The sequence below is a fragment of the Myotis myotis genome, unplaced genomic scaffold (assembly GCF_014108235.1).
Source record: "Myotis myotis isolate mMyoMyo1 unplaced genomic scaffold, mMyoMyo1.p scaffold_m19_p_4, whole genome shotgun sequence".
Lineage (NCBI taxonomy): Eukaryota > Metazoa > Chordata > Mammalia > Chiroptera > Vespertilionidae > Myotis > Myotis myotis.
The window spans coordinates 82,204,848-82,219,410 of NW_023416346.1; positions in this window are offsets into that span (position 1 = coordinate 82,204,848).

The following is a 14,563-nucleotide window of genomic DNA, read 5'->3' on the forward strand; positions in this document are numbered from 1 at the left end:
GAAAATGAAGGTAAAGGATTAAGAGAGGCATTGCCAATTGAAGATCAATCAGGAATTGGATAAGAACAGTTGTTCTTAAGTGAAAAATAAAACACAGTTAGATTCACAAAAATTTATGTATTTTTTTAAAAAAATAGTACATTATTATACAAATAATGTTTTTTTTTGTCCAATACAGTCAACTTTCGATCATCTGTGCTAATGGGCGATATACATTTTTATTTTATTATGCATTTTTCTTAAATTTATATATAGAGGTATCTAATACTCCTAAGACATTTTCTACTATGTAATCAGAATGAAGACTCAGGAAGATCTGAAAAGAAGTAGAAATAGTAATAGGCCTGGAATAGTGACCTGAGTTCTAGAGCTGGCTGTGCTATTAGCTGGCTGGAGCACCTTAGGCAAATTGCTTCACCACTCTGGGCCTGTTTTCTTAACTATAAAATGATGAGGGGATTTGACTAAATGATATTTGTAGTATCTTAAATCTCTCCAAACCTTGCCCAGGGATAAACCCTGGAAGTGATGACACCAAAAAGGTGAAAGCACAATTTTTCCCATATGATGGAGTTTGCTGTAGCGTAGTTTTCTCTCCCATAAATGAATGACTTCACTTACCCCGATTAGATTTTGTTTGCCCACATACTCTTGTATCAAGTCATATCAACACCATTGAAACTTGGTGTTGATTTGATTTACAGTTGCCCTAATTTTATTCTAGGTTTTCTAGGTGAAAAACATTTTTTAAAAATATATTTTATTGGTTTTTTAATTTTTTATTTATTTTTTTTACAGAGAGGAAGGGAGAGGGATAGAGAGTTAGAAACGTCCATGACAGAGAAACATCGATCAGCTGCCTCCTGCACACTCCCTACTGGGGATGTGCCTACAACTAAAGTATATGCCCTTGACCAGAATCGAACCTGGGACCCTTCAGTCTGCAGGCTGACGCTGTATCCACTGAGCCAAACTGGTTAGGGTTAGGTGAAAATTTTAAATGAAATAGCCACCTCATACATATAAGGAATTCTTTTTTAAAAATATATTTTCATTGATTTCAGAGAGGAAGGGAGAGGGAAAGAGAGAAACATCAATGATGAGAGAGAATCATTGATTGGCTGCCTCCTGCATGCCCCCTAATGGGGATTGAGCCCACAACCCAGGCATATGCCCTTGACTGGAATCGAGCCCAGGACCCTTTAGAACCAAATCCCTAGGGCAGGAATTATTCTTTCTTTTTTTTAAAAAAATATATATTTTGTTGATTTTTTACAGAGAGGAAGGGAGAGGGACAGAGTTAGAAACATCGATGAGAGAGAAACGTCGATCAGCTGCCTCCTGCACACTCCCCACTGGGGATGTGCCTGCAACCAAGGTACATGCCCTTGACCGGAATCGAACCTGGGACCCTTGAGTCCGCAGGTCGATGCTCTATCCACTGAGCCAAACCGGTTAGTGCAGGAATTATTCTTATTTGCAATATATAAAGTATAACTGTTGATTATTCTGATTACAAAAGTGCCTATTTTGTTAAAAAAAAATTATTGTCATGGAGGGACCTGGAGAGTATCATGCTAAGTGAAATATGTCAGTCAGAGAAAGACAAGCATCACATGATTTTACTTATATGTGGAATCTAAGTAACAAAATAAATTGATGAACAGAGTGATCCAGAGACATGGAAGCATGGAACAAAGTGCAGAATCTCAGACGGAAGGCGGGGGAGGGTGGGTGGGTGGGAGGTAATCAATCTAGGACCGTGATGACGAACCTATGACACCCGTGTCAGAGATGACATGCGAACTCATTTTTTTGGTTGATTTTTCTTTGTTAAATGGCATTTAAATATATAAAATAAATATCAAAAATATACATCTTTGTTTTACTATGGTTGCAAATATCAAAAAATTTCTATAGGTGACATGGCACCAGAGTTAAGTTAGGGTTTTTCAAAATGCTAACACGCCGAGCTCAAAAGGTTCGCCATCACTGACCTAGGACCTTGTATGCATATATGCATGGCCCATGGACACAGACAATGGGGCATGAGGACCTGGGGCAAGGGGGGGTCTGGAGGGGGTGAATGGGTGAAAAAGGGGATATATGTAGTACTTTAAAAAAGAATTTTTTAAAAAAAGTAATTAATGGTAGTTGAAAAATTCAAACAAAACAAATTTCTAAAGTGAAAGATTGCCTGGCTAATGTTGCTCAGTGGTTGAGCATCAACCCATGAACCAGGAGGTTGCCATTAGATTCCTGGTTGGGGCACATCCGGGTTGTGGGCTCGGTTCAGGTCCCAGGTGTGGGGTGTGTGGGAGGCAGCCAATCAATGATTCTCATCATTGATGTTTCTGTCTCTCCCTCTCTCTGAAATCAATAAAAATATATATATATATTTAAAGTGAAAGATTGCTCCTATTTTCATTCTCCAAGAATAACAACTTGCACAGACCTCTTTCTATGCATAAAATATGTATATGATTATAAGTATATGTAAAGATGTATATATTAACACAATATACATATATGGAAATCCACACACTTGTATATTGTGTTTTTTTTAAGTAGGCCATATGTACTATTTTGCAACTTAATTTTTTCACTTTGCAATATATTGTGGACTTCCTCTCACATTAGTGTATGGAAATTTACCTCATTTTAAAAAAGTGACAGCATAATATTTCATTGTATAGTCGTATCACAATTTTTTTAAATTAAATTATTTTTGTTTTAGAGAGAGAGGAAGTGGGGAGAGAGAGAAAAACATCCATGTAAGTGAGATACATGGGTCGGTTGCCTCTCTTACATGCCCCAACCGAGGATAGAACCCACAACCTAGGCATATGCCCTGACCGAGAATGGAACCTGAGACCTGTTGCACTGGATGACATTCCAACCACAATTTTTCCCTTTTTTTTTGGGGGGGGGGGTTATATCACAATTTAATGATTCACTTATTGATGGAAATTTGTCTCCAATCATTCACTATTACAAGAAATACTACTGCAAATATAAACTTGCTTATGTTTTTAGTATTTATGTAGGATAGATTTTTAAAGAAGAAATTGCTGGGTTAAAGGATGTGTACATTTTACATTTTGATAGGTACTACAAAGTTGCCTTCGTAAAGAGTGCACTTTAGGGTCCCACTTACTTAATGAGAATTTCTGTTTTCTTATCGAAAGTATAGAGATTCCTGTTTCCTCACAGAGTTTCTTTGCCCAAAGTGGCAAAATATTAAACAATTGATAATTATCCAAACTATTTGGTGAAAATGGTATTTCTTAGTTTTAACTTGTATTTCCTGGTACATTTAGTTGTAATAATACCACTGTCAGGTTTTTAAAAAATTCCCTGCACATTTTGGTTCTAAAAGAAGCATTTATTGCTGGTAATTGAGAATCCCTACCGCTCCTCACTGATAAACCAACACTTAATTAAAGGCCCTGAATGTGTCTAGGCTTCTTCCCACTTGACTTGGGGAGGGGGGAGTGAAGCAATTAGCCTGGAGGCAAAGCAACATTATCTGAGGTGCACTCAGGACCAATACTTTTTTCTCAGGCTGGCACTACTTGAGGCCAAGCCCAGAGCAGCATTAACAGCTTAACTACAAATTCATCTGACCTCAGGGCCAACCTCCTAGGAAACTCAGGGAAATATTACTTTGCCTCTTGGGCCACCATCTCTCCAGCTTGGACCTCGGTTATTTCTCCCAGATCTAAACCTTGGATTAGCACTGATGGGTAGACATAGACCATGACCGAGTTGGTGAATGAAACCAAATCTTGGTTCTTCCAGTTGGCTGGCCACCACACGTCAGTCAGAAATGAGCAAGCTTTTAGTTGGTCCTACGAAATAGGAAGCACATACACTCTTCTGATTGGTCTCTTAATGCGACGGTTGGGCCACAGGGAGACCTGCTGGTTGGCTGGAATGGAAGACCAATGGGGACGCTGTGGCACTGCTTTCGAAAGCAAAGCCTGTCTAGAGGTGTCTGGAAGAGTCCTGTTAGCTCCTGCGGCTTAGTTGGTAACTCCTTCCCCCACCCCACAACCCTCAACCCCGCCTCCCACCCCATCTCAAAGTGTCTTCTCTTGTGCCACAGCGACTCAGTCTGTAGTCTCCCAGACTGACGTTTAGGGAGGCCCTGCCTTAGCCTGCAGGTCTCCTTCCATATCACCACCAGCTCAGAGCTCTGCCTCTAATGTGGCAGCTGAGGTCCTGGGTCGTGCCGGGGAGTGGGCATCAGGGACCAAGAATGCAGAAAGAGTTTGCAGGCATCAGGGTGAGTGTCAAGGCAGTGGAAGTGGGAGAGTCTGAGCTCTGTGGCACTGAAGGCCTTCCTTGTATTAAGTCCCAGGAAGGGAGTAGGAGGTGTCTGACCCAGAAAGTTCTGCCACCCAAGTGGCCACCATTTCATCCAGGCATCCCCTCTATCGCCTGATTCACCATTAGTGGTTACTTTCAAGACTTATAAACTCCTAAACCACTGCATCAAATACATTGGCCCTCTCTGCCTGGACTCAGAATGCGTTTCCTTTCTTTCTCATATCAGCGGGCTTGACCTTGTTTGTTGCTTTATTCCTTCTTCCTGATTATTTTTAGTTACACTAGCGCATTCTCCTTGTAAGAAACAAATTCAACATTACACATAGGTGGGGTTAAGATACACTTTGGCCAATACCCACAATCCTACTCCTCTTTTCCCCTTCCCAGAGGTAGCTACTATTAACAGGTAGGTAGGTAACCTGGTAGCCTTAGAGTTGTTTTAAAAATTATTTTTCAATTACAGTTGATACACAATATTTTATTAGTTTTAGGCATACAACATAGTGATTAGACATTCATATAACTTACAAAGTGAGCACCCTGATAAGTCTAGTACCTATCTGACACCATACATAGTTATTACAATATTATTGACTACATCCTCCATGCTGAATTTTATATCCCTGTGACTGTTTTTATAAATGGCAGTTTGCACATCTGAATCCCTTACCATTTTCCACCCATTACCCCCAACCACCTCCCATCTGTCAAACATCAAAATGTTCTCTGTGTCTCTGAGTTTGTTCCTGTTTTGTTTGTGTTTTTTGAAAATATATTTATTTTTATTGATTTCAGAGAGGAATGAAGAGAGAGAGAGAGAGAGAGAGAGGAGAGAGAAACATCCATGATGAGAGAATTATTGATCGGCTGCCTCTTGCACACCCCACACTGGGGATGAGTCTGCAATCCGGGCATGTGACCTGACCAGGAATAGGGAATCGAACCATGACCTCCTGGTTCATAGGTCAGTGCTCAACCACTGAGCCATGCCAGCTGGGCTGTTTGTTTTTTTAAATTTATTTTTGTTTTATTTTTAGATTCCACATATAAGTGAAATCATATGGCATTTGTCTTTCTCTGTCTGACCCATTTCACTAAGCATAACACCCTCTAGGTCAGTGATGGCGAACCTATGACACGCGTGTCAGAGGTGACACGCGAACTCATTTTTTGGTTGATTTTTCTTTGTTAACTGGCATTTAAATATAAAAAATAAATATAAAAAATATAAGTCTTTGTTTTACTATGGTTGCAAATATCAAAAAATTTCTATATGTGACACGGCACCAGAGTTAAGTTAGGGTTTTTCAAAATGCTGGCACGCCGAGCTCAAAAGGTTCACCATCACTGCTCTAGGTCCATCCATGTTGTTGTAGATGGCAAGATTACATTTTTTTTTTTTTGTGGACATATGTTTCTATTTCTCTTGAGTAAATAGGAATGGAATTCCTGGGTCATAGGGTACGTGCATAACATTTTCAAAAACTCAAAGTAGATGAACCATTTTACACTCCCAGTTAGCAATGTATCATAGTTCCAGTTGTCCCATACCCTCACCAACATTAGACGTCAGTGCGATTTCAGCCCTTCCAGTAGCCGTGAAGTAGTATCTCATTTGTGGTTTTTTTTTTTAAATATATTTTTTATTTTTTTATTTTATTTATTTATTTTTTAAATATATTTTTCTTGATTAAGATATTACATATGTGTCCTTGTCCCCATGTTACCCTCTACCCCCCCCCCCCCCCCGCTCACGCCCCCCCCCCCCCGTTGTCCGTGTCCATTGGTTAGGCCTATATGCCTGCATGTAAGTCCTTTGGTTGATCTTTCCCCCTTACCCCCACCCTCCCCTACCCTCCCTCCAAAGCCCGACAGTCCAATCAATGCCTCTCCGTCTCTGGATCAGTCCTTGTTCATCAGTTTATGTTGTTCATTATATTCCACAAATGAGATCATGTGGTATTTATCCGCTCTCCAGTTCCATCCATGCTGTGGCAAATGGTAAGAGTTCCGTTTTCTTCTTCCTCTTCTTAAAGAATACCTTTCAGCATTTCATATAATGCTGGTTTGGTGGTGATGAACTCCTTCAGCTTTTTCTTATCCGTGAAGCTCTTTCTCTGACCTTCTATTCTGAATGATAGCTTTGCTGGATAAAGTAATCTTGGTTGCAGGTTCATGCTATTCATCACTTTGAATATTTCTTGCCACTCCCTTCTGGCCTGCATGGTTTCTGTTGAGAAATCAGCTGACAGTCGTATGGGTACTCCCTTGTAGGTAACTGACTGTCTTTCTCTTGCTGCTTTTAAGATTCTCTCTTTGTCTTTTGCTCTTGGCATTTTAATTATGATGTGTCTTGGTGTGGTCCTCTTTGGATTCCTTTTGTTTGGGGTTCTCTGTGCTTCCTGGACTTGGAAGTCTATTTCTTTCACCAGGTGGGGGAAGTTTTCTGTCATTATTTCTTCAAATAGGTTTTTAATATCTTGCCCTCTCTCTTCTTCTGGTACCCCTATAATTCTGATGTTGGTACGCTTGAAATTGTCCCAGAGGCTCCTTACACTATCTTCATATTTTTGGAATCTCTTTTCTTTTTTCTTTTTCAGTTGGGTATTTTTTGTTTCTTTGTATTTCAAATCTTTGACTTGATTTTTGGGATCCTCTTGTCTGCTGTTGGATCTCCGTAGATTATTCTTTATTTCAGTCAGTGTATGCTTAATTTCTAGTTGGTCCTTTTTCATGTCCTCCATGGTCTCACTATACTTATTGAGGGACTCATTAAATTTATCGGCGGTTTCCATAAAATTCTTGAAAAACCTTATAAACGTGGCCTTGAACTCTATATCCAGTCGTTTGCTTTCCTCCATTTCTGCCATTTGTGACCTGTTTCTTTGTCTCCGCATTTTGGCTGCTTCCCTGTGTTGATAGAGTGGCTTTGTGTGCTAGGTGTCCTGTAGGGCCCAGTGGCTCAGCCTCCCCAGTTACCTGAGGTGGACACTCTTGGTGCACCCCCTCGTGGGCTTTGTGCACAGTCTTGTTGTAGCTATGCCTTGGTTGTTGTAGGATCACTGGGAGGAATTGACCTCCAGGACAATTGGCAGCGAGAATCAGCTGTGTCTGCAGTGGGAGAACTTCTGTGCTGGAGACACCCTTCTGGGGCAAGACTTGCTTCAGTGGGGCTTTGGTGCTCACTGAGACTGCACCCTGAGTGTGTCCCTTATGGATCTGAGGAGTTGTGATCTGGAAGGTTCCCCTCTGACCACTGGGTACAGTGGCTCTTGGATCTAAGGAGGTGCTAATTTAGCCTCTGCCTGAGGTTACACAGCAGGAACTACGAAGAGAACTGCAGATTCCCCTTCCTTTTTTTTGGAGTTTGGACGTGCCCTGATGATGCTCAGCTGTGTAGCAATGCAAGCCGCTGTGGGGCCTTGGGCCTTCTCTTGGAAGCTCTGGGTCTATCTGGCCCGGCTGCGGTTAGGTAATTACAGGTTGCAAATGGCCGGGGCATTCATATGCAAAAGCCTCTGCCGAAGCCTGGGCGGGGCGGGGTCTCAAGAAATCAAAGGGCGGAGAAAGAAGCTATGGCGGAGCCTCAGCCCCGCCCTAAGGAGTCGCGAGTCCCAGTGTCCCGGCAATGGCTGCAAGCACCTCTGAGGGAAAGCCGCTCTCAAGCTCGTCTGCTGCCAGACAGTCCAGTATCTCCCCGTATGAGTCCTGGGTCCCCAGAGACTTCCCGGAACCGGATTTCAGAGCCGTCGGGAGCTTGTGTCTCCCTCCGGATTCAAAAAGACAGCCGCGTCCTCAGGTGCCAGACCCTTTCCGCGCGCGCGAGCCGCCGTACCTCTGCACTCCACCTCCGCAGCTCCTCCCGCTCGCAGTGTGCTTTTCTTTCCTTCTAGTTGTAGAATTTACACTCAGCCAGCCCTCCTGTAGTTCTGGATGATGTCCACCTTGTGTTTTTTATGCATTTATCGATTGTTGTGGGAAGCAGCAATTTCCCAGTGTTTATCTATGCCGCCATCTTAGTTTCTCAATATATTTTTTATTGATTAAGATATTACATATGTGTCCTTATCCCCACGTTACCCCCTACCCCCCCCCCCCCGCTCATGCCCTCACCCCCCCGGTTGTCCATGTCCATTGGTTAGGCCTATATGCTTGCATATAAGTCCTTTGGTTGATCTTTCCCCCTACCCCCACCCTCCCCTACCTTCCCTCCAAGGCCCGACAGTCCAATCAATGCCTCTCTGTCTCTGGATCAGTCCTTGTTCATCAGTTTATGTTGTTTATTATATTCCACAAATGAGTGAGATCATGTGGTATTTATCCGCTCTCCAGTTCCATCCATGCTGTGGCAAATGGTAAGAGTTCCGTTTTCTTCTTCCTCTTCTTAAAGAATACCTTTCAGCATTTCATATAATGCTGGTTTGGTGGTGATGTACTCCTTTAGCTTTTCCTTATCTGTGAAGCACTTTATCTGACCTTCACTTCTGAATGATAGCTTTGCTGGATAAAGTAATCTTGGTTGTAGGTTCTTGCTATTCATCACTTTGAATATTTCTTGCCAGTCTCTTCTGGCCTGCATGGTTTCTGTTGAGAAATCAGCTGACAGTCGTATGGGTACTCCCTTGTAGGTAACTGACTGTCTTTCTCTTGCTGCTTTTAAGATTCTCTCTTTGTCTTTTGCTCTTGGCATTTTAATTATGATGTGTCTTGGTGTGGTCCTCTTTGGGTTCCTTTTGTTTGGGGTTCTCTGCGCTTCCTGGACTTGTAAGTCTATTTCTTTCACCAGGTAGGGGAAGCTTTCTGTCATTATTCCTTCAAATAGGTTTTCAATATCTTGCCCTCTCTCTTCTTCTGGTACCCCTATAATTCTGATGTTGGTATGCTTGAAGTTGTCCCAGAGGCTCCTTACACTATCTTCATATTTTTGGAATCTTTTTTCTTTTTTCTTTTTCGGTTGGGTATTTTTTGTTTCTTTGTATTTCTAATCTTTGACTTGATTCTTGGGATCCTCTAGTCTGCTGTTGGATCTCTGTATATTATTCTTTATTTCAGTCAGTGTATGCTTAATTTCTAGTTGGCCTTTTTTCATATCCTCCAGGGTCTCACTAAATTTATCAGCGGTTTCCATAAAATTCTTGAAAAACCTTATCAACGTGGTTCTGAACTCTACATCCAGTCGTTTGCTTTCCTCCATTTCTGTCATTTGTGACCTGTTTCTTTGTCTCCGCATTTTTTATGCTTCCGTGTTGGTAGAGTGGTTTTGTGTGCTAGGTGTCCTGTAGGGCCCAGTGGCTCAGCCTCCCCAGTTACCTGAGGTGGACACTCTTGGTGCACCCCCTTGTGGGTTTGTGCACAGTCTTGTTGTAGTTATGCCTTGATTGTTGTAGGATCCCTGGGAGGAATTGACCTCCAGGGCAATTGGCAGCGAGAATCAGCTGTGTCTGCAGTGGGAGAACTTCTGTGCTGAAGACACCCTTCTGGGGCATGACTTGCTTCAGTGGGGCTTTGGTGCTCACTGAGTCTGCCCCTGAGTGTGTCCCTTATGGATCGGAGGAGTTGTAATCTGGATGGTCCCCCTCTGACAACTGGGTACACTGGCTCTTTGATCTAAGGAGGTGCTAATTTAGCCTCTGCCTGAGGTTACCCGGCAGGAGCTATGAAGAGAACTGCAGATTCCCCTTCCTTTTTTGGAGTTTGGAGGTGCCCTGGTGAGGCCCAGCTGTGAAGCAATGGAAGCTGCTGTGGGGCCTTGGGCCTTCTCTTGGAAGTTCTGGGTCTGTCTGGCCCAGCTGCAATTTGTTAGGTAATTTTCAGGTTGCAAAGGGCCAGGGCATTCATATGCAAAAGCCTCTGCTGCAGCCTGGGTGGGGCAGGGTCTCAAGGAATCAACAGGGCGGAGCAAGCAGCTATGGCAGATCCTCAGCCCTGCTGAGGGGATCCTACAACAATCAAGGCACTGAGGGGCTGCGTTTCTCAGTGTCCCAGTAATTTAATTGCTGCAAGCACCTCTGAGGGAAAGCCGCCCTCAAGTTCAGAGTTCTGCCTGCTGCCAGACAGTCCAGTTTCTCCCTGTATGAGTCCTGGGTCCCCAGAGACTTCCCGGAATTGGAGTTCAGAGCAGTCAGGAGCTCGTGACTCCCTCCCGATTCAAAAAGCCAGCCGTGTCCTCAGGTGCCAGCCCCTTTCCGTGCGCATGCGCGAGCCTCCATACCTCTGCACTTTACTTCCGCAGCTCCTCTGGCTCTCAGTGTGCTTTTCTTTCCTTCTAGTTGTAGAATTTCCACTCAGCCAGCCTTCCTGTAGTTCTGGATGATGTCCGTTTTGTCTTTTCGTTGTATTTTTGAAGTTGTTGTGGGAGGCAGCAATTTCCTGGTGTTTACCTATGCCGTCATCATAGTTTCTCTCAAGACTATATTATTTTTTATGGTTAAGTAATATTCCATTGTAAATGTACCACCTCTTCTTTATTAATTATTCCAGCACTTTGGTTGCTTCTATATCTTTACCACTATAAACAATGCTGCAATAAACATAGGGATGCATATGTCTTTTCAAATTAGTGGTCTGGGTTTCTTTGGATAAATACCCAGAAGTGGAATTTCTGGGTCCCCCTTTATCTCTTATTATAGCCTTTGTTTTAAAGTCTATTGTGTCTGAATCAAACCAGTGACCTCTCGATGCATGGGACAATGCCATGCCAGGGCAGGAGGACATTTTTAAATGAGGGAATTCCTGGCCTCTTAGTGATTATCAGATAAAAACCCAGCCTCAGAGGGCAGGAGAGAGAGGGGGAGAAGAAGAGGAGAGGAGCCAGGAAGGGCTACAACCTTAACCCAAGGACAGAAGGGTGAATAAGAGGTGGAGGAGGGCAGAGGTGATGGGAGGAACCATGGGGAAACCCAGGGTGCAGGGGGCTTGGCATGGAGCCGGACACTCCGTTTCTCTTCTCTTCTCTGCTGCTTCCCAGCTGTATGACTTGGGCCTGCATGCCTACTCTCTGTGTCTCAGTTTCTTCATCCATAATATGGGACAATAAATACTGTCTCATTGAGCCACTGTGATGAGAGGCCTCAAACTGGGGGTAGGTGAGGGGAGTGCCTGCACTGAATCCAGCTCCTGATGTGCTTCTGTGGCCTCCACTGGCCTTTAAAATACTTAATTGCCATGAATAAAAACTTGGGAAAGTTCACATTTTAAAAAAATAAAGTCTATTGTGTCTGGTATAAGTACTGCTATCCTACCTTTCCCCCCCTGTTTCCATTTTCATGAAATATCTTTTTCCATCCCTTTACTTTTAGTCTATGTTTGTCTTTTGATCTGAAGTGGATTTCTTGTAGGCAGCATATGTGTGGGTCTGGTTTTCTTATCTATTCAGTCACCCTAGATCTTTTGATTGGTTCATTTAATCCATTTACATTTAAAGTAATTATTGATAGGTATATAGTTATTGCCATTTTATTATTTATATATTTTTTATCTATTTTTTCTTCTTCTTAAAGAAGCCCCTTTAACATTTCTTCTAATATTGGCTTGGTGGTGATGAACTCTAGCTTTTTCTTTTCTGGGAAGGTTTGTTGTTTTTGTTTTAAAAGATACATTGTGGTATATTTTTATTTCTACAGAAAGTATACCATGCTATATATATTCTGCAAGTTTTTTCATTTGATGTTTTAGAAACACTTTTATTTTGTTACATCTAGGTTTCCTTCATATAGTTTAATCCTCACCCGAGGATATTAGGTATGTGCCCTTGACCAGCAATTGAACCCGAGACCCTTCGGTCTGCAGGCTGATGCTCTAACCACTGAGCAAATGACCAGGGCAAGATTTAATTCATTTTTTAAAATGGGGCAAAAATATAGCCAGCTAATGTCTATACTATGGTTTATTTAATGATTCCTTATTGATAGACTATTAGATTTCCCCCAATTTTCTGCTTTTACAGGTATTACAGGTATACCTCAGAGATATTGCTGTTTCAGTTCCAGAGCACAGTAATAAAGTGAGCATTGCAATAAAGTGAGTCATCTTTTTGCTGGTGGAGGGTCTTGCCTTCAATTTGTAAAAAACACAACACCTGCCCGACCAGCAAGAGGAACCAGGAGGTCATGGTTCGATTGCCGGTCAGGGCACATGCCCAGGATTCGGTCTTGATCCCCAGTGTGGGGTGTGCAAGAGGCAGTGGATCAATGATTCTGTCTCATCATTGATGATTCTTTTTTTAAAAGAACTGTGACCTCCTGGTTCGACACTCAACCACTGAGCCACACCAGCCAGGCCAAGGACAGTCTTAAGTCTGTGGTGGTGAAAAAAACAACAACACACGACTACACTTTGCTGCCACTGCCTTGATGAGCACTAAGGCACCAGCAGTTTTACCCATCTTTGCTTTTTCTTTTCCTTTTACCTTTGCACCATCAGTGCAAATGCCAACACAGTTAAAACAAAACACCAGCAAATAATGTCTTAATACTATTATGAAAATAGTTTTGAATCTCATAGACCCCCTGAAAGGGTCTTGGAAATGCCTGGGGATCTATGAACCATACTTTGAGAAGATCTGATCATCTTCTCTGGGGTATGTACCCAGGAGTGGTAGGTATCATAAATGATTTGTCATCTTAGAGTTACTGCTGAATGCCCCTCCAACATGACTCTACTAGTTTATGCTCTCCCCAGCAGGGTGTAAGAGGTCTCACTTCTCCTTACTCTTACCAACACTGAATATTAAGTTTTGCCAGTATGATAGGTAGAAAATAGAATCTCATATTTTTAGTATTTTGCTTAATAGGGTTGGACACCCATTTATGTTTGTTGGCCACTTGTATTTTTTTTCTGTGATATACCTGCTCATATCCTTTACCTGTTTTTCTATATTGTCTGTCTTTTTCTTATCCAGGATAATTAAAGAAAAACAGTCCTTTGTTTTATATATATACTAGAGGCCCAGTGCACAAAAATTTGTGCACTCAGGGCGGTGGGGGGGGGGGGCCCTCAGCCCGGCCTGTGCCCTCTCGCAGTCTGGGACCCCTCGGGCGATAACGACCGGCTGGCTTAGGCCTGCTCCCAGGTGGCAGAGGGCAGGCCCAATCCCTAGGTGCAGCCCCTGGTTGGGCTCAGAGCAGGGCTGATTGGGGAGTTGGGGCGCTGCCCCCTGTCATGCACAGAGCAGGGCGGATCGGGAGGTTGCGATGCGACCCTCAGTCATGCTCAGGGTAGGGCCGATTGGGGGGTTGAGGCACCGCCCCCTGTCACACTCAAGGCAGGGTCGATGGGGAGGTTGTGGCGCCACCCCCTGTCACGCACAGAGCAGGGCCAATCAGGGGGTTGGGGCGCTGCCCCCTGTCACTCACAGAGCAGGGCCCATCAGGGGGGTTGGGGAGCTCCCCCCTGTCACGCACAGAGGAAGGCTGATCAGGGGGTTGAGGAGCTCCCCCCCTGTCACTCACAGAGTAGGGCCGATAGGGGAGTTGGGGCACTGCCCCCTGTCACACACAGAGCAGGGCGGATCAGGGGGTTGGGGCGCTGCACCCTGTCACACTCAGGGCAGGGCCAATGGGGAGGTTATGGCTCTACTCTGTAACACACAGAGCAGGGCCCATGGGGGGGTGGTTGGGGCGCCGCACCCTGTCACACACAGAGCCGCAGGGCAATCAAGGGGTTGGGGAGCTCCCCCCTATCAGGCACAGAGCAGGGCTGATCAGGGGGTTGGGGCGCCTTCCCCTGTCACGAACAGAGCAGGGCGGATAGGGAGGTTGTGGCCCCGCCCCCTGTCACACACAGAGCCGCAGGGCAATCAGGGGGTTTGGGCGCTGCCCCCTGTCTTGCTGATCCTGGTGCCAGGAGGCATATTACCCTTTTACTATATAGGATAGAGGCCTGGTGCACGGGTGGGGGCCGGCTGGTTTGCCCTGAAGGGTGTCCTGGATCAGGGTGGGGGTCCCCACTGGGGTGCCTGGCCAGCCTGGGTGAGGGGATGATGGCTGTTTGCAGCTGGTCACACACCCTTCAGGGTGGGGGTCCCCACTGGGGTGCCTGGCCAGTCTGGGTGAGGGGCTGAGGGCTGTTTTCAGGCTGGCGGGTGACTGAAGCTCCCAACAGCTCCTTTTTTTCTTTTTTTTTTATTCTGGGCCAGCTTTAGCTCTGAGGCTTGGCTCCAGCTCTTAGGCCTCGGCTGCTTAAAGCAGGTATCTGGTTTGTTTGGGTTCTATAATTGAAACACTGTTTCAAC